Below are 23,427 nucleotides of genomic sequence, written 5' to 3' on the forward strand. Positions count from 1 at the left end.
GTTTAGATTAGAATAAAATTTCTTCATATATATTTTCTTGGGAAAGAGGAACCAATAATGACCAACAGGCAGGCTGCCAGGTCTGAAAAGAGCTGTTGGCTTGGCTTTGTTTCAGTACCTGCATTAGAATGTGTTCACAGCATTTTCCGCGGAAGACGATTTGCAGTGCTTGAGCTTGGAGAACACGGCATGCACCTCTACTTTAGAGAAAATACCCACTCAGCCAGACCCTCTAGTTAGAAAACAACACCCGAAGCTGTGCAAAAACACACGCAGGCTTTCTCAGATTCAAAGTTTCGTGTGAAAAGCTTCAGCCCACCCTGGATAGGTGCTGCGCTTGAAACGAATTTCTGGGTTATTGCTCACTTCCCCTCTCCTGCGTCTGTCTCCAGGCTCGCCTCTGACCTGCGCTCTTCCTTTTCCCTTTTAGCCCCATCCCCTTACTCCCAGAAATGTTAACTGGGAGAGGTAGCCAGCATTAAGTATGTTTGGAAAAGACATATGGAAATCTACTATTTTATAAACTTCATATCTATTTATTATGTGTTATACATGTGTAATTGGAGTTCCCCTACACAGGGACAAGGCTCTTCCCACAAGCCAAAGGCTGCCAAAGGAAAACCTCAGCACCAGATGTGCGACGTCTCCCCCAGCAAGGATTCCCAAGCCAGCATGAGCCGTGGCCGTTGCGCTTGGTTGCCCAAGACCTTGATGAGAAGACCCCGCTGCTGAGACACAACACTTTCATGGTCACAGGACATGAAAGAAAATCAAGCTAGCACTGACAGGGAAGCTTCCTCCCAGACGGCTGGTTTTCACAATGCTGGAAGGTTCTATACAGGCTGCTAGGGGAGCAGCTAGCAACAGTCTTGATCCAGCTGTGAATCCTGCAAGGAACAATAAGGATTGACCTGGTAAGATATACCCATGGGTGCAGTCATGGCATGAGGGTTATGGGGTTAGCCAGCTGCTTCCTATCAGGGGGAAATGCATGCCTAGTGCTAAAACTCTCATCGCTGACTTACTATTCCTATGATTATTATCATGTTTGCACCCCCTCTTCTGTGGTGTTCCCCGAGCCTTAGATGTGGGAGGTGCACTGTAGATCCACCAATTGTGGCTGGACACCAAGCAATCACTTGTTCTCTGTATTTTGACAGGTTGTGGTTTTCTGTGATGGTTTCTGTCTGTTGCAAAGAGACATTTCCTTGATGAGTAGTGAGAACTACACTTATCTGTAGATATAAGGATAAATATTTAGAATGTAGCTAGAAATCATGCTGGTTTAGCAAAGTGGTGACTGTAGACTCTCCTCTAAGATCCACGAAGTCACTAGCCCTAAGTGGTTGGCTAGGTTTCCAGTACCAGGTATGATTTTCCTCTCGGGGAGTAGGCCTTAAGTCCATTGTAGAGCGTTTGGTATGCCAAGGTATGAGTGTCATTACCGTGCCCTTAGGGTCATTGGGACATGCTGGTCATTGCAGTTCATAGGCACCATAGATAGAATTCCTGGTTGCTTCTCTCCCATAGAAGCTTGCATGGCACATTCCAGTACCGTGAAAGCTGGTTCTCATGCAGGGAGTGTGTTTTGCCTACGTGTATATCGGTGCACCACATGTGTGCCTTGTGCCTACAGAGGCCAAAAAGAGGATGTAGACTCCTCTGGAACTGGAGTTACAGATGATTATGAGGTGCCATGTGGGTGCTATGAATTGAATGTGATCCCTTAGAAGAGCAACCAGTGCTTTTAACCACTGAGACATCTCTCCAGCTCCACCTTCACCTCTATTAACTAACAGACATATATACATGGAGATATCATCCTTTAAATGATATACAATAAGCAGACATATATACATGGAGATATCCTTAAAATTATATACAATAAACAGACATATCATCCTTTATAAATTAAAGGTTATAATGTCTCTGTGTTGCATTTGCTTTATAAAAACTTACAGGGGAAACCCAACTCAAATGAGTTCACTTATTCTTTGGGTAGATGACTGTGGTGGTTTGGATAAGAACAGCCCTTGTAGGCTCACGTATTTGAATGTTTAATCATCAGGAAGTGGCACTATTTGGGGATTAGGAGGTATGGCCTTGTTGGAGGAAGTATTACTGAGGTTTCAAAAGCCCGTGCCAGGCCCAGTCTTTCTCTCTCAGCCTAGGGATCAGGATATAGCGCTCAGCTACTTGTCCCACAGCACACCTGCCTCTGTGCTCCCTGCTGTGCTCCCTGCCATGGTGATAATGGACTAAGCCCCGGAAGTTGTAAGCCAACCCCAATTGAATGCTTATCTTTATAAGAGTTGTCTTGGTCACAGTGTCTCTTCACAGCAATGGAACAGTGATTAAAGCACTGATAGTCTGTGCTGTTTAATATTCTATTGGGTAGGTAGATGTGCCTCGAATTATTGATGGACATGCAACTTGGTCCCAGTTTTATGTTTTGTCCCCACAAAAAAAGGTTGCAGTGACAATTCTTGTATGCCTGTTATTAGGTGCCAGTGTGCTTATTTCTGAGGACTAACAGGTGACTGAGGCAAAGGTTTATGTATTTTGAACTACAAGAGGCACTGAGAGAGGGGGCATTCCTCATGGTCTATATTGGATTCATAACTTCAAATGTCATAGGTGAACATGTTCCCTTCTGCAGTCACCCATTACCGCCAGCTACAGGGGTTAATATGCTTTTCAACTGTTGAATTTGACAAAAAGTGATTGCTGGGCTCTTCATCACTGTCAATTTATTTTTATAATTTTCTTTTATAATTTCACCTTGAAAATGCACACAAGAAGTTCTGAGTAGGGAAGACTAGGAGGAGCAGGGTCTTATTGTGTAGCCCAGACTAGCCTGGGGGCTAGGTAGAGACAGATTTATTACTACACATCAGTAAATAAGAATACTGTAGCCAAGTCTGATCCTTGGAAGCCACGTGGTGGAAGGAGAAAAATGGACCCTACAAGCTCTCCTCTGCCCTCCCCAATGCAGTGTTTCACATACACTCCTGCCCCACAAATGTTTTGTTTTTCTAACTTAAAACAATGGATCTTTTCCCAGTTGAGATATTGTCCGCCTGTTAGGGCAAAGGAAAGACCTGTGCGGATCCTCAGCAATTTAGAGATTGCCTCACTGGTGAGCTCTCGGGTGACACCAGCAGCCACTGTATCTGAATCTGAATCAAGGGATTCCTCGGAAGCGGTTCTTTCTCCTCTATCAATGTGTAGGTGACAGGCAGAGGGAATGACAACCTGAGTTCAATATGCAGAACCCACAAGACGGAAGGAAAGAATTGACTTCCACGAGCTGCCCTCTGATGTGCACACGAATGCACGGCATCGCATGGGCACCCCTGCACATAGATGCACACACAAACGAGTAAATGTCAAAGAAAAGCTTTTAAATGTGTAATCTAAAATTTTGCTTGGTCATGGCTAATGCCAATGGACTATGTGCAAGGTGAGTAAAACAGAGATAGCTAACACAGACAGAAATGGAGAAAGACAGGAAAACAAAGGAAAGAGACAAGAGAGAGGCCGAAGGAACAGATGTCAAGACCAGCTTTCCAGTTCACAGGCCCCTGGAGCCCTGTTTACCCACCACCACGCCCCGGGATGCAGTCAGTAGGGTTGTTCTCACTGTTGCACATTTGAGTGGGTTTGGGGATTTGCCCCTTATGAAACGTGTGACTGAGGAGGGACAGGAAGAAGGACAGCATGGTCTCTACTACATTTCAGCCCTGATTATAAAGCTGGGGCAAGGAAGGGTTGGGATATGGAGGTATGCCAGTGTAGTGTAGGGTGTGTATGTTTGTATGTGCAGGTGTCTGCACACAGATGTCCATGCACGTGTAGAGGCAGGAGGACAACCTTAGATGCCAGTCCTCTGGATCGGTCCACTTGCCTGGAACTCCCCAAGCATGCCAGGCTGGCCCTAGTGATCCACCTGTTGATACCTTTCACACTAAGCTCATAAGCATGTATCTGGCTTCTTCTCACATGGGTTCTGCGTATTGAACGCGGGTCTTCTAGTTTACAGTCTATGATGAAGGGAAACCAAAGCAGGAACCTGGAGGCAGGTTCTGAAACACAGACCACGGAGGAATGAGGCTTACTGGTTTGTCCTCCATGGCTTGATTAGCCTACTTTCCTATATCACCCAGGACCTGCAGAGGGATGGCACTGCTCCATGTCTGGGCTTTTGCTGGACTTTCTTTTTGGGACTGCCAGCTCCCAAATAATGACATGGAGACTTTATTAATTACAAATCTTGGCCTTAGCTTAGGGTTGTCCACAACTTGCTCTTATAAGTTAAATTAACCCATTCATATTAATCTACATTCTGCCACAATGTATATCTGCCTCCCTCTGCATCTAGCTGGCAAAATCCACCTCTTTTCTTCCCAGAGTTCCTATCTCTGCCTGGAAGTCCCGCCTATTCTTTCCTGCATAGCTATTGGCTGTTCAACTCTTTATTAAACCAATCAGAAGGTGCCTTTCAGGCAAGGTAAAACAGTAACAGATTTTTCACACAGTGTGATCAAATATCCTGCAATACTGGGCCCTTGATTAATCAACCATTAATCAAGAAAATATTCCACAGACTTGCCCATAGGTCAATCTGATGGAGGCATTGTCTCATTTAAGGTCCCCTCTTGTTGAAATAAGAAGCGGCGGGGCTGCGTCCCCAACACCCCAGCCGCTTGGCTAGCTCACGCCCGAAATAACAACACACAAACTGTATTCATTTAAAGAACTGCTTGGCCCATGAGCTCTAACCCTTACAGGCTAATTCTCACACCTGGACTAGCCCATTTCTAATGATGTATGTAAGCACCCCAAGGTGCGATTACCGGGAAGATTCTAGCCTCCATCCATCGTTGCGTCTACCCAGGAGAGCTGAGCATGGCGTCTCTGCTCCAGCAGAGCTGTCGGGTCTCTCTGGCAGCAGAGCAGAGTCTGACCTCACTTCCTCTTCCGCCCAGAATTCTATTCTGTTTACTCCTCCCATCTATGTTCCAAGCCATGAGGCCAAGCAGCTGGTTTATTATAACTTAACCAATGAAATCAACAGATTAGTATATGACACTCCCACATCACCCTCTCTCCAAAGCAAGCAAGTCAAACTGTTTTCAAATCCAGTGATCGTGGGTAATATAAGAGATCTTCTTCAGATCTAGAGCAAGAACTCAGCCTGAGGACGGTCTTACTTTTTTAAAAAAAAATATTTATTTATTTATTATGTATACAATATTCTGTTGTGTGTCTGCCTGCAAGCCAGAAGAGAGAATCAGATCTCATTTCAGATGGTTGTGAGCCACCATGTGGTTGCTGGGAATTGAACTCAGGACCTTTGGAAGAGCAGGCAATGCTCTTAACCACTGAGCCATCTCTCCAGCCCCACGGTCTTACTTTTAAATTCCACTTCTGCTCAGAATAAATCCTCCTCATTCTTAAGATCTTCACAAGAGTCATGGACTATCTAACAAAAACTTCAGTCCCAGGCATGAGAAACCTCCTTCTGAGTTGCTGGTCAGGAGAGTTGAACAGACTCCCCAAGCAATATAGACTATTGCTGTATTCCTTGGTTGCCTCCCAAAAGCTGGAAGTAAGTTCCCAATTCAGAAAACAACCATGCACTTTGGACACAGGACTCAGAGGGGTCTGACCTAAAAGTTTCCTCCCTGAGGACCAGCTTTCCTAATACCAGAAGGTGCTGTGCAGACTGCCAGGGGAGGCGAGCCCTCAGTAGTCCAGCTGTCAATCACAGTGATTATCAGTCCTGCGTTACTGTGATAGTGGCATTTAGATCTTGGGGCTTACCAAAAGTGGTTCTTATATCTTGGGGGGTTGCCAACAGCTGTCTAATTGGACTTAAGGCCTAATGAACAGCAGGGAATTCATCTCGGGTACTCTCTTTCCTAAACCAGTGTAATTATTCCTAAGTGTATTAAAATATTTATCTGGCTTTTACTCCCTGTGAGTCTTATCTTCAAAGCTAATATTTGTAAGGTCTTTGACACTAGAGGAGGTCTTTCATATACCTCTTGAACAGCCTACAGTTGCCTTGCAGAGACGACCTTCAATAAAGGTGCGACAAGACTAATGCTACTTCAGCCAGACAAGCTTGACTTCTGACTTGGCTGTAGTTACTCATTACAAAACGAAGGCCAACTCGGCTAAAACAAACAGGTGGTTTCCAATTGTTAGACTTCCCAAGGGACATGGATTAGTGCCTGTTGATAATGGCGGGAATTCTGAAGACCAATAGCAGACACATCTGTGTGTGCCAGTCTAGGGTCCACAAGCCATTTTCTTAGACTTGTACAAATGTGCTTCTATTCTGCAAGTATGTCTACAGAATATGGTCGCTCCATGAACACACACACACACACACACACACACACACACACACACACACACACACACAGAGTGTAGCTCTGCCTGAACTGGAACTCTCTGTAGACTAGGCTGGCCTCAAACTCACAGAGGTCTGCTTGCCTCTGCTGGGATTAAAGGTGTACGCTGTCTCACCCATCCGCATTTATTTTTTGAAATGTTAGTAGTAGCCTTTCCTTCTTTCTGATCCATCATACTCTAAATGCTGTTGTATATCATTCTCATGTATCTTTTCATATTTTGGCCACAGATTTATGTACCAATAATTTCATATATTACTACTGTGATTGTTTTAAAAATGGCAATGCTATCTTTTCTCTTTATCATTCTGTAATCTCTATATTCACAATAGCTGTAAATTATTTATCCTATACTCCAGAACTTTTATTTTGATATCTAAGATTTAATTTTAGCAAATTTATTTTCTTATTGATGCACATTTAAATAGATTTCAGGTTTTCCAAGGTTCAAAACACACTGCAAGAAATCTTGCTCATCAGTCGTTGTGACCCATCCACAGAAGAAGCAAGATGTGACTGCCTCGCTGAATAACGTACCGAACCACGTGGCTAACATAGACAAAAATAATGGGCTAATATAAGTTATAAGAGTTAATAAGGCCAGGCAGTGGTGACGTATGCCTTTAATCCCAGCACTTGAGAAGCAGAGGCAGGCGGATCTCTCTGAGTTCGAGACAAGCCTGGTCTATAAGAGCTAGTTCCAGGACAGGCTCTAAAACTACAGTAAAACCTGTCTTGAAAAACAAACAAAAAAAGAGTTAATAAGAAGCCTGAGCTAATGGGCCAATCAGTTTATAACTAAAAAGAAACAAAAAAGAAAGAAATCTTGCTCATATCTACTTATGAAACAGGAGTTTCTCTGTGGTGTGTAGTTACAAAGAACTTCTGGGTAAATATTTCCTCAGCTTTCAATTTGATAATGTCGACTAGCTTTCCAAAATGGCCATCATAACCTAGTGCATGAGGGCTCTCGTTTCTCCCACATCCTTGTTGGTTAATGCCGATTTTGTCAGTGACGGTAGAGAGGCTTCAGTCCCATAGCCTGCACTGCCCATTGTCTGACTCACAGGGATGGACATCCTGTGTCCATTGGCTCTTCTCTGCTCAGTTATGTTAGACCACCAAGCTTCCTACTTCATATATTCAGTCAACTGAAGGAGATCTTTCTCGACTGAGTTTTGGGTTAACATCGTAATTGTGCCATTTTCTCTTGCTATCTTCAAACTGTGATTGTTACTGTTGTTTTGCTTTATTGTGAAACTCACAATTGTGCCAGAGCCTTATGTATGCTGGGCACAGGCTCTACCACTAAACTACCTCCAAACGTTTGATTTTTGTTGAGACAAGGCCTTCATATGTAATTTTCACTGGCTTCAAATTCAAAATTCTCCTGTCTTAGCTTCCTGACAGCTGAAATTACATGTTCATGTCATCATGCCCAGCCAAAATTATGATCCCTAATTACTATCTTTCCTAGTGATTGTAGTGATCTTTCTTTTCAATATTTATTTATTTATTTATTTATTTTACTTTCAGGGTCAGCAAGATTGTTCATCAGGTAAAGGTTCAGGTGCAGGTGCTTGCTTGCTACATGGGCCTGATGCCTGGAGTTTAGTCCCTGGAGCTCATGTCAAGGTAGGAGAAACAATTTTACAAACTTGTCCCATGACCTCCACGTACGCGCCATGGTACAGGCAAGCACACATACACACCATCCATACACACATCGTATACACATAAAATAAAAAAAACTTTCTTAAAAGTTTATTTTTATGTTAAACAATGCTTCTTACTTTATGTATGTGCACCATGTGTGTGCCTGGTATAAGACAGCCAGCTGATCCCCTGAAACTGGAGTTGTGGATGGTTAACATCATGTGGGTGCTGGGAATTGAACCTGGGTCTTCTGAAAGGACAGCAAATGTTCCTAACTGCTGAGCCATCTCTCCAGCTCTGCTTCTCCTTCTAAATTCCACTTCTCTGCTGTAAAGTCCATTAAATGCTGTCAACAGACCTACATATTCTTCATTTTTATATTTGCATTTATATTTTGTATGTATTTATATTTGATTGTTTTGTTTTCAACTTTCTGGATAGTTTTGTATGTGCCTCTTGAGCCATAATTTTATTTTTTGCTTATGGCATGGGTACTCATGAAATAGATGGTTTTGATCTTTGAGTAAATTATCCAGTTAATGCATAGTGATCTAGATCTAATGGGCTATGGCTTTACTATTCTTTTATTATTATAATTATTCCTTTTCTCTCTTCTTTAGGACGTGACAGATGCTCCTCCGAGATCCATGACTCCACTGGTGCTGCGTATGTGACCAGGTCTCTGACAGTCCTGTACCTGACATACTTCTCTCTTCCTGAGTGTATCTGAAGCCCATCAGAGAGCTGCTGGTTATGCCAGAGTACATGTACCACTACTGCATCCCCGGGTGGCCGTGATGTACTGGTCATTGCTGTGGTTCATGGGCATCTTAACTGGGTAGCACTGTTGGCTCCTTTCCTCTCTGAGAGACTCACATGGATCCTTCTGGTACCATAAGAGCTTATCCTCAGGGAGGGGGCATTCAGGTCAGCTCCAGCTCACAGTCCTGTTTCCTGTGTCTGAAGCACAGCGTTTTCTACAATATATCCCCTCATTTGTTGAATATACATTGTGTTTCTTTCCTGTCCTTCCTTTCTTTTAAAACAATAATTATGTGTTGTGTCATCTGTGTGAAGATCAGAGGACAGCTTGAGGGAGTCATTTTTCTCCTCCCACCCTGTAGGTCCTGAGGGTTGAACTCAGGTTGTCAGGCTTTGGAGACGAACACCCTCACCTACTCAGCCACCTTGCTAGCTTGAGGTATAATTTTTTAAAAGACAACTTAAGCTGCAGGGTTTAGAAATAAATTGTATGTGATGGAACTCTGAAGAGAACAAGTGATGGTTGACAGCAAAAGTCAAGATATGCTCGCTTTCAAGGGGAAAGAATTGGAATGGGAGCACAGTGAGCAGAGGCCTGTGGGAGCACGGAGAGTGGAGGGCCTGTGGGAGCACGGTGAGAGGAGGCCTGTGGGAGCACGGTGAGCAGGGGACCTGTGGGAGCACGGTGAGCAGGGGACCTGTGGGAGCACAGTGAGCAGGGGACCTGTGGGAGCACAGCGAGCAGAGGCCTGTGGGAGCACAGTGAGCAGGGGGCCTGTGGGAGCACGGTGAGCAGGGGGCCTGTGGGAGCACGGGTGAGCAGGGGGCCTGTGGGAGCACGGGTGAGCAGGGGGCCTGTGGGAGCACGGTGAGCAGGGGGCCTGTGGGAGCACGGAGAGTGGAGGGCCTGTGGGAGCATGATGAGCTGGGGACCTGTGGAGCACAGAGAGCAGAGGGCCTGTGGGAGCACGGAGAGAGGAGGACCTGTGGGAGCACGGCAAGCGGAGGGACTGTGGGAGCACGGTGAGCAGAAGAAAATACCCAATTGAGTTCTAGTAGAGAATAAGACCAAGATCTAGTTCTCAGAATTTACATCCTACTGAGAGATAAACCAACAAGTGAACAATACAGCCTCAGTATCTTGGTTTTCCATGGCTATCAATAACTGAGTGCCACAGACTGGCTCAATACTAAGATGTTAGACGTAGTGATACAGCCTGCAATCCTAGCACTTTGGGTGGAGGCAAGAGGACAAGTAGGTCAAGACCAGTCTCAGCTCCATAAGGAGTTTGGGGCCTGGACTTCATGAGACTTGTCTCATAACTAACTGTCTAAATACACAAATGAATCTTCTTAGTTCACAGTTCTGGAGGGTGGTGCTGGCTTCCAAGGAGGGTCTAGTCACCTCAGCAGCAAGAGAAGCAGGACAAGAGGGCTTCCACAGCATCCAGTAATCCACCAGAACCTGCATCCCTGATAACCTCCCAAAGATGCCCCCTCTCTGTACAGCCGCATGGGGACCAGCTTTCCTGCACACAGTTCCGGGAACATGCACACACTGCAACAGTCAGTGACAAAGACAAGGAAGTAGAAAATATAGTTGGCCCCATGCCTCTAATTAAGCAATACTCACTATAAAATCCACAAAATGTAATTATTTGATATCAATTGGTAACAATTTCTTTTGAATATGTTATTTTGACTAACTTTTTTTTAAAAAAAAACTTGCTTTTATGTGTATAAATGTTTTTCTTGCATGTATGTATGTGCACCACATGCATGCCTGGTACCCACTGAGGTCAGAAGAAGGAGCCAGATTTTTTGGAACTGGAGTTATAGATGCTTCTGAGCTTCCATGTAGGTGGAAGAGCAGTCAGTGCTCTTAATCATTGAGCCCCTTACTCCAAACTTCTTTATTGTATTTCTCTTTAAAATCTATTATTTGCTGTGTATGGGTGTTTGTGCATCACGTAGGTGCCTGGTGGCTCAGAGGCCCCCGAACTGAATTACAGATTGTGAATTGCTGTGTGGGTGCTAAGAATTGAACCCAGGTCCTCTGAAGAGCAGCCAGTGCTCTTAACCACTGTGCCATCTCTTTTTTTTTTTAAATAATTCTTTTTTTTAGATTTATTTATTATGTATACAACATTCTTCCTCCATGTATGCCCGCGCGCCAGAGGAGGGCGCCAGATCTCAGTACAGATGGTTGTGAGCCACCATGTGGTTGCTGGGAATTGAACTCAGGACCTCTGGAAGAGCAGCCAGTGCTCTTAACCTCTGAGGCATCTCTCCAGCCCAACTGTGGCATCTCTTGAGCCCTTGCCCTCGCTTCAAAAAGCCAGGCAGTGGTGGCGCACGCCTTTAATCCCAGCACCCGGGAGGCAGAGGAGGCAGATCTCTGTGAGTTTGAGGCCAGCTTGGTCTACAAGAGCTAGTTTCAGGACAGGCTCTAAAGCTACGGAGAAACCCTGCCTCAAAAAACCAAAACAAATCAAAACAAAACAAAACAAAACAAAAAACCCTTAACTATTCCTAATACTATAGGCTCTTAAGAGAACAAAGAAAAAGACAGAAATGGACAGAAACAAGTCACAAAAGCAAGGCTGAGTGTAGGGAAGAGAGAGACCACTGGCATAAAGAAACCACACCCATGTGCCTAAGTCCCTCATTGCAGTTACATAAGCTCCATGTGGACACAGGTGTGTATTCTTCCTCAGACACATAGTCCACAGCTGGAGACTGTCCCGTGTGTGGTCACTGTAGCTGTTACTTTGCCCCAAGCACCTCTGTGTGTACAAATACCCTTGGCAGATGTGACAGGTGATGTACAGGTGAAGATTTTTTTTTTCTGAAAACGTATTTCCAGATATATTGTGAAAATGTTATTTGTGTGGATGTGGATGTGCGAATGCAGTGGCACAGGCGTGAAGTTCAGAGAGCTTGGCAGGAGTGTGTTCTTGATTTCCATCGTGAGGGTCCTGGGGACCGAACTCAGGTCATTCGGCTTAGCGGCAGATGTCTCCCCTGCTCCCCCAGGTACTTTGCACGCTGATTTGCAAAGAAAATGAGGGCTAGAGTAGCAGAATGTTACTGGTTTGTGGAGAAGAATAAAGGGTGGGGGTGCCTGGGCAAGCACCCCACTTCAGCTGGGCATGAGTCTGCACGCCAGCGGCCCTTGCTTGCAGCACCCAGAGCAAGGGCAGCGATGGCAACTGTTGCTGAAGGACACCATGGAGGTGTTCTCACTCTGTCCACCTTGGAAGGCTTATTTATAGCTGCGTGCTCCGGCTGTAAAAGGAAATCAATGTAAAGATGGCCTAAAATGGGAGGTTGTGGTTCACATCTTCCTCTTCCGGCAGCTTCCGTCTGCCCTGCTGTTGCGGGATTTATTAGAAACAACTGAGTAAACCACAAAAACAAGTTCTAACTCATTTAGAAATTCCTTACGTACCCATAATTGACTCTATACCTTTTTATTTCAATTTTATTGGCTGTGTGCAGGTGTTTTGCCAGAAAGCCTGTCTGCCTACCACTTGTGTGCCTGGTGTCCACTGCTCTCCCTTATATATTTGTTATTCCTGGTGCAGTTTAGCACATTTTGTCAAATCTCCACCGTTGAGCCTGTGTTAACACTTATGGACCTATTTGGAGAGAATTAATGTTTCTCTAAATTTCCCCGGGTTTATTGTTTCTCAGCTAGGTTTTATAGTTTTCTTCAAACATATCTACTCCATATTTTATCAGTTTGTGTTTATCTATTTTACGTTTTTATGGGCTGGGCTTTGGCAACATGCAATGTTCAGGAGGCTGAGGCAGGAGAACTGTGGGTTCAAAGTCAGCCTGGGTCATATAGGGGGACACTATCTTTTAAAAATTAAATTATTTTTTGACGTTTTGATTAAAATAAAGTGTATTTTGTGTTTTGTTATCAATGGCTATAGAAAAGAAATTAATGTGTGTACGTGTGTGTGTGTGTATACATTGGTATGAGGTCAGTGGACAACTTGGGTGTCATCCTCAGGCATGGCATCCACCTTCTTTGAGACAGTTTCTCTTTACCCTGGAGATCACCAGACTCTCTTGACTGGCCAGCGAGCCCAGGGAGCCGCCCCTCTCTGCCTGTCCAGCACTTGGCTTATAAGTGTACACCATCAGCCCTGGGAACCAGGGGTCAAATTTAGGTCCTTATGCTCGCAAGGCAAGAACTTCACCAGTCCAGGGGGGAAAATGTATTTAACAGTGTGACTAATAATTTGCAAACCCTCAGTTGAATATGCAACAGAGTAAAAGTTGAAAGCCATGAAAACGTCTTTAACTATATCCTAGAAAAAAAAATCTTCCCTAAGGCTTGAAACTTTTTGCTGTAATTATACTAAGACCAAAAATGTAAAAAAATGTAATTGGGTTGGTTTGCCAAGTCTGATATCTACAAGGAAACTTTGTATTCAGGACACAAACTCAGGCCTGGCCTTCCCCTTGCCTGGTGCAGCCCGATGCGTTTGGTTCACTGCAAGGGAAATGCCTCCACCAAGTCTTCACTGGCGCCCAGACTTCTTAGTTCCTTTCTTCAAACCCGGGGAGTCCCTTCTCTAAAATGCAAATCCTGCTGAAAAAAAAAAAAAACAGACTGCAGGGACAGGGAGTAGAGGTGCAAGCCATTAGAACTAGCGCTCAGGAGGTAGGTGGATCTCCATGAGTTCCAAGCCATTCTGATCAACACAGCAAGCTGCAGATTTGCCAGGGCTTCATAGTGAGACACTGTCAAACAAAACAAACAAATGTTTAAACTATTGTCTTCTATAGGACAATGGGAATCGACCATCATTTTCTTCCCAGTTTACAGCTAACTAAAGAGTTTTTAGTAAATGAAATGGACAGAAGGTGGTGGAGCTGGAGACATGGCTTAGAGTTCAAGAGCAGAGGACCCAGGCTCAATTCCCAGCACCACTGTGTAACTCCAGCTCGAGGGGATTCGATGCCCTCTTCTGGCTTCCGTGGGCAGTGCATGCATGCAGACAAAACACCCATACACAGAAAATAAAATCTCAATTTGGGGAGGTGGGGTTAGAGACAGGGTTTCTCTGTATAGTCTTAGCTGTCCTAGAACTTGTCCTGCAAACCAGGCTGTCCTTGAACTCTCAGAGATCTCCCTTCCTCTGCCTCCTGAGTACTGGAACATGCACTGTTACCATGTCTCTCATTTTCTTTTTGAAGAGAACAAAGGGCAAGATACTAGCACATTGGCTGTGTGAGTGTGTGTGGGTCTAGAAAGCCAAGAAAAAGGAGTGGAAAAGTTTCAGGAAGAAATCTGCATCCTTAGTACATTACAGCCCTTCCTCGGATGTGTGTCAAACAGCCCATGGATAACAGATTCGCTCACTTTGTGGCTTTGTCTACAGCCTGGCCTGCCCAAAGTCGCATACCTCGAGTTATTTTGGGGTGGCCACTAAGCTGCCGCTCTGACTTCCTTTCCTCAGAGATACTCACAAGAGTGTGTGCCAGAATCTTCCTGCTAACAGATGTTAGGCCTGGGCCATAACAGCTGCTAACACCTTTTGCACTAAAGTAGAACAATCGAGTGTCTATTTATACAGTGTCTCCTTGTAAGATAAAAGAGTTCATTGCCATCAGGTGCTGGGTCAGGTCCCTGGTGAGCTCCCTCTCCTCGTCCTCAGGGGCCTGACCGATTCACAAGGGAGGCCACCAGGGAAGTCCTGGGAGAGTGAGGAATGTGCCCGTGACCCCACACAGTGGGGGTAGGTCCCCCACTCTTGGTATTTATGAATTCGTTAGATGCAGAAAAAACAGTAACTCAACCAACGGTCTCTGCTTTCTCAACTCCCAGGGGCTTGGGGAAGGTGGAAGGGAAAGCTAACGGAGCTGAAAAGCATCTGCTGCTGGCGGAGCTCAGCGTCACTGAGAGCAAATGGAACCTGACAGTAAGAAGAGCCGAAGCGGGGCCCTGGGAGGGGACTCTGTTGGTAAATGCCTGCGGACCCCGGTGTGATTCCCAGAATTCAGGTGTAAAAACGGGTGTAGACAGTTCCTCAGGGCTTACTTGCGGGCGCCAGCCTAGCCAAGTTCAGCTCTGTCTTCATCACTGTTCTAGTGCTGTGGAGAGACGCTATGACCAAGGCAACTCTTATGAAAGAAAGCATTTAACTGGGGCCTGATGACAGTTTCAGAGGCTTAGTTCCTTATCACTATGGTGGGGAGCGTGGCGCTGGAGCAGTGGCTGAGACCTACACCTTGGTCCTCAAGGAGAAAGAGAGAGAGAGAGAGAGAGAGAGAGAGAGAGAGAGAGAGAGAGAGAGAGAGAGAGAGAGAGAGAGAGACTGACGGACTGACTCTGGGACTTGGTACGGGTTTTTGAAACCTCAAAACCCACACCTACAGACACACTGGCTTCAACAAGGCCACGCCTCTTAGTCCTTTCAAACTTTTCAAACAGTGCCGCCCCCTAGAAACTAAACATTCAAATATATGAGCCTATGGGGGCCGTTCTTATTCAAACCACTACAAGTTCCAAACCAATGAGAGACCTTGTCTCCAAAAAAGCAAAACAGACAAGCAAGGTAGAAGGCTCTGAGAACTGCTCCTCTGGCCTCTACATACACACATTTGCACACGTACACACACACATGAAACAGTTAAATTGGGGGATTTTTATTGATAATAGTTTTCTTTCTTAGTGATGAGAAAATTCTGAATATTAAGTGACTGAATTTTTTTAAATATTTATTTATTATGGATACAATTCTGTTTACATATATGCCTGCAGGCTAGAAGAGGACACCAGACCTCATTACAGATGGTTGTGAGCCACCATGTGGTTGCTGGAAATCGAACTCGGGTCCTTTGGAAGAGCACGCAATGCTCTTAACCACTGAGCCATCTCTCCAGCCCCCAATGACTGAATTTTTTTTTAACCTTCCAGTGAGAGCTGCCAAGTGCTGCGGTGGCTATTGCTCATTATGAGAGCCCCAGAGCTTGGTTCCCAACGCCCTTGACTCCTGGGTCTCTTCCGTGCCTGGCAGAAAGTAGGTCCTTTAATGAGTGAGGAGCAAGCGGCGCTCATTGCTTTTAACTACTTCACATCTCTCCCCTGGCCAAAGTCAAGTACAACTCATTAGCTTTTTGAAAACAACATAAAGCCTTTAGCAACTATTTCTAAATAATTGGGTCCTTCAGGGGTGGAGGAGACTTTCTGGAATCAATTTTACAAGTGATAGACCCAGCCTTGCCTAGTCTTTGGTCTCACAATAAGTTGTCCTGAAAAATCCACCCATGGGGTTGGGGATTTAGCTCAGCGGTAGAGCAATTCCCTAGCTAGTGCAAGGCCCTGGGTTCGGTCCTTAGCTGCAGGGAGAACAAAAAGACAAAATAACAAAATAAGATTAAAAAAAAAAAACAAAGCAAAACAAAAATAAAAACCCAAAAATAAAACAAAACTTACCACATTAACTGGCACACATAACCTTTTAGCTAGGCAGTGGTGGCATAAGCCTTTAATCCAGCACTCAGGAGGCAGAGGCAGGAGGGTCTCTGAGTTTGAGGCCAGGCTGGTCTATAGAGCGAGTATTAGGACAGTCAGGACTACACAGAGAAACCCTGTCTGAAAAACCTAAATAAAAAGAAGAAACATATACCCATGTTCATTTGTCCTCTGGAGGTCATAGTCTGGACTGTCTACACCAAATAATTATTATTTATTTTTATTTTTATATATTTTTTATTTTTCGAAACAGGGTTTCTCCGTAGTTTTTTTTTTTTTTTTTTTTTTTTTTTTGTTCCTATCCTGGAACTAGCTCTTGTAGACCAGGCTGGCCTCGAACTCACAGAGATCTGCCTGCCTCTGCCTCCCAAGTGCTGGGATTAAAGGCGTGCGCCACGACCGCCTGGCCCAAATAATTATTGATGCTTTTACTAGTTCGGTCCCAAGATGACCGCTTAACTCCACTCAGCTCTGCGAGGGTAGAGCAGTCTAAGGCAAATGCAATCCCATTATATAAGCTGCTGTTGGCCTTCAGTCCAAGGTGATTTTAAAAGTTCTTCTTTTAGAGTAGAACAAATTAGAAAATTGATTTAAGGTAACAAAATGATTTGTTTCAGGAAAATATTACTCTGAGCCAAATGTGGGCCTCGCGTATAACCCTAGCACTTTGGAGGGGAGATCAGGAAGACTGCTCCAGGCTCAGGACCAGCCTGGGCTACACAGCAAGTTCTAGATCAGGCTGGAGAAGGAGAGCCTTGCTCAAAAAACTAAAGGTTACCCTGAAACTCAGTCGATGTTGGCTTCTGTTTTATTTGATCAACATAACCGTGAGTCTTCTATTTAATGTAAATCTTTTGAGCTGGGACTAATGGTGCATGCCTTTAATTCCAGCACTCAGAGGCAAGTGGATCTCTGTGAGTTCAAGATCAGCTTGGTCTACAAAATGAGCTCTAGGATAGCTAGCACTTCACAGTGAGATCCTGTCTCAAAACAATCAAACAAGCATAAGTCTTTTGTGGCTCATTGAAGAAGTTTTCATCTAAAATTCATAGCATTGCTTACTATAAATATATAAAATAAAAGTCATGAACTTGATAACAAACAACTTAGACGTATGTCTTCCTATAAAGACATGAATTATAAGTAATCTCATCACCAAAAACCAAACAAACAAACAACCCCCCCCCCAAAAAAAAACAAACAGAAATGGACCCTATAGTAGGATGTTTTACTCTTTTGGCTTTTTGAGGGGCCCACCACCCAGCTCCCAGATAAATCACATAAAGGCCTATTCTTAGTTATGAATGCCTGGCTTTAGCTTGGTTTGTTTCTTGCCAGCTTTTCTTAATCTAAATTAACCCGACTACCTTTTGACTCTGGGCTTTTATCTTTGTTTATTCTATATATCTTTCTTTGCTTTTTTCTCTGTGGCTTCTCTCCCCTCCCAGAGTTCTCCTTCTGTTTATACTCTCTGCCTGTCAGCCCCGCCCATCCTTGCTCCTGCCTCGCTGTTGGCCTTTCAGCTCTTTCTTAGACTCATCAGGCCTTTGAGACAGGCACAGTAACACAGCTTCACAGAGTTAAGCAAATGCAGTGTAAACAAAAGTCACACAGCTGAAAATAATATTGCCCAACAGAACTCCGCTGAACAGCCCGTTCATGTGTCAGTGTCTTGAGTCATTCTCATGTCTGGTACACACGTGATAGAGATTGAGTATATTGCATTAACTATCAATTCACTTGCTACCGCATGCAATTCGACTTGCCATTATAACTATTGATGTCTTTAAGTACAAACTATGTATAAGAATGATCAACAGGTTAGAGGGTCACTTGTAATTTTTATAATATTTTATGAAGGAATTTGTAATGAATACTATAGCTGCCATGGTTTAGAGACAGTAAGCATATGTTAAACTAGGGGAAGTGGCAGGAAGGTTGGTTTGGGAAAAGGTCTGACACAAAATACCACTCAGGAGAGGGGGCCTTGTGACCACGAGATCCATGATCTGGCTTCGAGGTGGGAAAGCTTTCAAAAGAAGACAGTGTGGATGGCTTGCTTCCCTTTAACTCCTGAAATGAAACTTCACTAAGAATTAAAGCTAGGGCCAGAGAGATGGCTCAACAGTTAAGAGCACCTGGCTGCTCTTCCAGAGGACCAGGGTCCAATTCCCAGTACCCACATGGCAGCTCACAACTGTCTGTATCTCCAATCCCAGGGGAATCCAAAGCCCTTCTTTTGGCCTCTGCTGTGCATCACACACATGTGTTATACATACATGCAGTCACAACACCCACACTCATATAAACAAGAAATAAAATGTTAAAGAGAGATTAAAGAAACAAAGCGGTTATAGCTAAATAAGAGTAGGAGAGCTAGCGGTCACAGACAGGGTGATAGGGGAGTGGGCAGACCTGGGAGAGAGCCTCCAGAGAAATCCCTGAACAAAGGGAAACATCTGGCTTTGATATTATTTCAGGTGATGATAGGAAATTCCACACCATGCGATTTAGTCTGGGGTAGCTGACTTGACAAGGAGTGTGGAGGAGCCAGCTTAACTGTGTAGGACAAAAATTAGAGTTTGTGAAGCCACAACACAGCATCGCTTCTTAATTCTGTCACGTAGAGAGAGGGAGAAGGAACAAAGGAGACGGAGAAAGACAGAGAGAAAGAGAGAGAGAGAGAGAGAGAGAGAGAGAGAGAGAGAGAGATCGAGAGAGATCGAGAGAGATCTAAAGGATTTGGCCACTTAGAGTGTCTTAAACTCACAAACCCACGACCTAACAGGATCATGATTTTTTTTGGACTTACACTTGATTTTAGACTAATAAAGCCTTACTTTTAGCAGGTTTTGTTGCTGTTTTTAATGGATGGGCTCACTCTGTTGGTCCAGGCTGGCCTAGAACAATATGGCTCACGTTAGCTTTAGCTTCATGACAATCCTCCTGCATCAGCTTCCCAAGTGCTAGAATTACAAGTTTGCCTAGTACTTGTTTTCCGCTTGTTTGTTTATTTGTTTGCTTTATACAAATTAAAGAGTTGCTAGGTAAAAAAAAAATGTGTGTGTGAGGGGGGGAATAAAGTTTGTCCTAACAAAAATTATTCTAAAGACTCCCTGTTCTAGCTGGCAGAGAGACCATCAAGGGGAAAGGGGGAAAGGCTGTGTGGTGAACTGGTGCTTGCAAAATGGAACTGCATGCCAGCTCTCATCACTGAGCAAACACTATTTCTGCCTTTAAAAGAAGCCTGTCCTTGAGTCGCCTGGCAAGGTCGTGTGATGATTTACGGCTGAGAGCTGAAGGACCTGTGGGCCAAAACACCTCCCCAAAGGGCTGAAAGTCAGTGAGCAAAAAAGCAGGAAGTCTGGAGACAGCAGAGTGATAAGGAGCCAACCACACCAGTCAGTTCCCTGCGTGCCAGAGAGCAGCCCAACTTTAACCAATGAATGGCGTTAGGTTTGTTTCTTGCCCACGTCTGGCAAGCCTGGATGATTCATTTCCCTTGGGTACAGGTTAGTCCAAGGGGGTTAAATGGGAGCCCAGCAAGTTGATCTTACTTCTTTCTAGATGGCTAGTCTTCGCTATCAACTGGAGTTCCCGCCTTGGTTTTGCTGGATGATAAACTGTAACCTATGGGAAGAAGCAGGCTGCTTTCTTCTCCCGTTCTTCCCGAGAGAAACTGGGCTCTTGGAGGGCATGAACTTTCCCAAGAGCACCCAGATAGTAAATGGAGCCAGGTTGTCGGTTCCAAAGTCTACACCACAAGCCTGTGCATGCCCTGGGCTGGTTCTTGATATGAATACACGGTCTCCACCGGCTGTCAGATCTCAACATGTCCCTTCTATCTGTAGAGCTGGAGGCTGCCTACGGTGCCTCGTGTAAGGCCACTGTGTAGGCAGAATAGCGAACCTCTTCCCCAGAGGTCCATGACCTGATAGTCAGAACCTATGAATATATTTCGTTATACAAATGTGAGCTTTCTGTTAGTGCAACAAATACCAGAGAAAAAACCTATGAGGAAGAAAGCTGGGGCTCTAGAGATGACCCAGCAGTTGAGGACACTTGCAGCCCTTGCAGAGGACACAAGTTCTGTTCCCAGCACCCATACGGTGGCTCGCAGCCACCTGTTAACTCCAGTCCCAGGGGATCCAATGCTCTCTTCTGGTCTTCTGCAGGCATGAGGCACAGTTCGCTGTGGTGCACATGCAGACAAAACACTCATACACATAAAATAAAAACAAATCCCTTTAAAAAGTGTAGGTAAAGGGGCTGGAGAGATGGCTCAGAGGTTAAGAGCATTGCCTGCTCTTCCAAAGGTCCTGAGTTCAATTCCCAGCAACCACATGGTGGCTCACAACCATCTGTAATGGGGCCTGATGCCCTCTTCTGGCCTTCAGGCATACACACAGACAGAATATTGTATACATAATAAATAAACAAATAAATAAATATTTAAAAAAAAGTGTAGGTAAAAAATAGATGGGCCACAGAGATAAGACAGAGGAAAGGGGAAGAGAGATTTGACGTAGGAAAGGAATCACCCCACTACTGCTAGCCTCGAAAAAGAGGAAGGAAGCGGACATTGCAGTCTTACAACTCCAGAAACTGAATTCTGTCACCCGCTCAAAGGAGCCAAGAAGCGAGTTTGCCTTGAGTCTCCAGGAGGGAACCAAGCCCTGAAAGTGAGACCTTGATTTTAGCCCAGTAAGACGCAGGTCAGACCTCTGATAGTAGCTCTAGGATAATGTACTTATGTTGCGTTAAGTCACCACGTTTATGATAGGAGATAAAAATGCTGACCAGCAGTTTCTTTGTCCACATGAACTAAATTTCCCTGATGACTAGTCACGAAGAGAAGTGCATGAGACTAACTTCTGGTTCTCCTCTTCAGTGGAAAGAGATCTGGGTGCCTCTGAGGTGCCGGAGTGGGTAAGGACGCTTGCTGTGCAAGCGGGAGACCCTCCATTCAATTCTCAGAACCAACATTAAAAAACAAACAAAAACAACTGGGCATGGCCCCACAAGTGTTGTAACCCTAGTGCTGTGGGAGACACAGACAGGAAATTTCCCCAGGCTTGCAGGCCACCAGCCTCACTCCACTCCAGGTTTCCAGGTTAAGTGTGAGCCCCTGCCTCGAAGGAATAAGAGGGCGAGTGACAGGAACTAAGACACCTGAGCTCTCCTCCAGCCTCGGCTCAGGCCTTGCAGCGTGTGTACACAGTAACACAGACCACACACCCTGGGAGCACCGAGGGAGGCAGTCAAAACTGCAGGCCACCTGTACACTCTTAGGCAAGTCCAGACTGTTCTCTGGGGGTGGGACCCATAGCCCAGGGCCAGTGGACAGCTGCAGCCAAGAAATCTAAAGGCAGAGTTTGTCAAAACTAGACAGACCAGTCATGATCACAGAGCAACAACCTGCCGATGGCTTGTTTTTGCTGGATGACCCCGTGCAGGTGCAACTAGGAAGCGAAAGGACGCAGCAAAGGACACTTTCACGCCTGTTGAACAAAAAAACCTATGGATTTGTAAGCAATAGCCATGACTCATGGCAGCTCATCCAGAGTAAAAATACTTCAGCTGAGCTAGAGGCTCATGCTGGTTTGTTTTTTGACTTTCTATACTCAGCTTCCTGTTTGAGAGTGGGAAATTATAATAAAAAGCTTTGCCTTTATTTTCAATAGAAAATGTGTAAACTAAGATAAATGAGGAAAACAATTTTATTTAAATGTATTAAAGAAAACATGGCAATTTTTACTTTCAAAGATTTTACTTGTTATTCGTGGTAGGTATATGACTGAGGGGGTTAGACAGGCCGTACACCTGTGTGGAGGTCAGAGGGCAACTTGATGGACTTGGCTCTCTCTTATGAAGGTTCCAGGGATCCAATTCTGATTGTCAGGTCTAGTGGCAAGGTCTTTACCACGTGAGCCACCTTGCTAGCCCTGTCTTGTCTTTTGGAGATAGCCTCTTTTAGACCAGGGCTCTTAGGTTTTCTCATCTACAAAAGGTTTGTGATGACCGCATGAGCGAAGGGTCTCGTGCTTCTCCAGTCTGACTACAATTATCTAAAGGCAAATATTAGGTGATATTTCTCTCATTCATTTTAGCCCCAAATGGGGACTAAGTGTCCACACACACGAACCTACGGGGGACATTCCTCGTTCGAACCCCTGCATTATACACAGCAGGTGTGTGTGTACAGGTTGTATGGAGGACAGGGGTCAGCGTCTGCTCTTGAGATCCCATGTCTCCCTCAGAATCTTTTTCCGGCTTAGTCTGAGTGCCAGCGTCTCTCCCCGGACCTGGAGCTCACCAATTCTGTTAGGCTGACTGGCCATCAAGCTCCAGCAAGTTACCTCCCCCGTGGTGGCATCCAGATGCTGTCACATGTGGCTCTTACCTCATGCCACCTGGCAAGCCCTTTACTGTTGAGCCATCTGCCTAGCATGAGGCCGTTCTTTAGGAAACAAAAAGTCACTGGAGGAAGGACGGACACAGCACAGTGTGACACACTTTTTCAAATGTTTATTCTGGAAAACACTGACATTTCTTTGTTGTTAGGTTTTTAATTATTATTTGTATCTGTGTGTACATGTGAGTGCAGGTGTCCACGGAGTCCAGAAGGCCTGGAGCCCTTGGGACAAGAGGTATAAGGTGGCTGCTGGGAGCTGAACTTTATCCTCTGCAAGAGCAGTAGGTGCTCCTAAGCCCTGAGCCCCTCCCCCAGTTCTACCTGCTTGCTTTTCAAGAGTCTAGCGTAGCTCAGGCTGGCCTCAAACTCCCTATAATATAGCTGAGGCTATCTTTGAATTTCTGATCCCCCTGCCTCATCTTCCAAGAGCTGGGATTGCAGTTATGCACAACCATGCCCGGCTTTGACCCGCATTTGGTGCCGCTGACTGCAACATTGTGAATTAATTGTAGGCTAATGGACAGCTGGGCGTGGATGCTATTACAATAATGCTATTATCATTATGGTTCAGTTTCTTCAATGATTAATTGGATATCGGTGGGGGCAGCAGACAGTTGATTTAAGACCCTCAGGGAAAATTTGGAGAAGGAACTTGCAGATAAGGAAAATGGAGCGAG

At 44.9% G+C, this 23,427-nt stretch overlaps 1 long non-coding RNA gene across 1 annotated transcript; it reads left to right on the plus strand.

Moving 5' to 3' along the window:
* The first annotated feature begins 782 nt into the window (after nucleotides 1-782).
* On the plus strand, nucleotides 783-8,917 carry LOC126497113 (uncharacterized). Its single transcript, XR_007590520.1, has 3 exons — nucleotides 783-914; nucleotides 7,959-8,057; nucleotides 8,699-8,917. It is a non-coding gene; the product is annotated as an uncharacterized lncRNA (long non-coding RNA).
* Nucleotides 8,918-23,427: the final 14,510 nt, after the last annotated feature.

This window comes from Alexandromys fortis, unplaced genomic scaffold (genome assembly GCF_014885135.2).
Source record: "Alexandromys fortis isolate MF-2015 unplaced genomic scaffold, M_Fortis_MF-2015_v1.1 scaffold_25, whole genome shotgun sequence".
Classification (NCBI taxonomy): Eukaryota; Metazoa; Chordata; class Mammalia; order Rodentia; family Cricetidae; genus Alexandromys; species Alexandromys fortis.